This window comes from Benincasa hispida, chromosome 7 (assembly GCF_009727055.1).
Source record: "Benincasa hispida cultivar B227 chromosome 7, ASM972705v1, whole genome shotgun sequence".
NCBI classification, from domain to species: Eukaryota; Viridiplantae; Streptophyta; class Magnoliopsida; order Cucurbitales; family Cucurbitaceae; genus Benincasa; species Benincasa hispida.
In genome coordinates this window covers 43,145,661-43,146,561 of record NC_052355.1, presented here as the reverse complement: position 1 = coordinate 43,146,561, position 901 = coordinate 43,145,661, and the positions used below count along the sequence as shown (strand labels likewise).

Sequence of the window (901 nt, the reverse complement as noted above, 5' to 3'; positions counted from 1 at the left end):
AAAAGTAATGCTGATTCTGACAAATTCCTTTTTTATTTTTATGTTTTTAAAATATATACTTGTTTTCTCCTTAAGTCTCAATTTGTTTAGTATAGTCTCGAATAGAAATGTCAGACAAACTAAAAAACAAAGTTAAGTTTTCAAAAATATATTTAATATGTAAAAAAAATTGTTTTATAAAAATAATAAAATAAATTAAAGTACTTCCTAAGAAAAAATTAATAAAAAAAAGAAAAGAAAAGAAATGAAATTATCTGGACCCTGGAACCTTTTCGTCTTTGGGCCTAGCGTCGGCCCAGTCAGAAAATAAATCCGCTTTATATTTAGCATAAAAAAGAGCTGAAAAATGAAAATAAAAACATGGCCCATGCAGGTTTCGAACCTGCGACCTTCGCGTTATTAGCACGACGCTCTAACCAACTGAGCTAATAGGCCAGTTGATGTTAAAATACTATTTTATTTATTTAAATTATTAGTTAGCATATCTATTTCATTCTGGTAATCTCCTCCAGAAAAACGACATTGCGGGTAAAAATAACACCTATTATAAGAATTACAAAATAAAAATTGAACATTATAGTTGGAGAAAATATTTTTTTTAATTATAATTGGATTATAGTAATTTATATTTGAGGTGTAAATTATTTTAATTTAGATTATAATAGTATGTGATTGAGATATAATCTATTTTAATTTGAGAAGAAATGGTAAACATCATACAAATGAGTATTTTGAAATAATGCTGACCGTAGCTAATTGGAGACTACAAAATAGTATTTACTGTAATAACAGATGGTTATTATAATTTTAGGATAACCTTTGTCTGAAACACAACCTACATCTTATGGCACTTTTGAAATTCACAAAAATAATAAAAATATAAAATTAGCTATGTCTCACT

General features: G+C 26.1%; 1 non-coding gene across 1 annotated transcript; it reads right to left on the bottom strand.

Moving 5' to 3' along the window:
• Nucleotides 1–361: 361 nt before the first annotated feature.
• TRNAI-AAU lies at nucleotides 362–435 on the bottom strand. The gene has a single exon. It is a non-coding gene; the product is annotated as a tRNA-Ile (tRNA).
• Nucleotides 436–901: the final 466 nt, after the last annotated feature.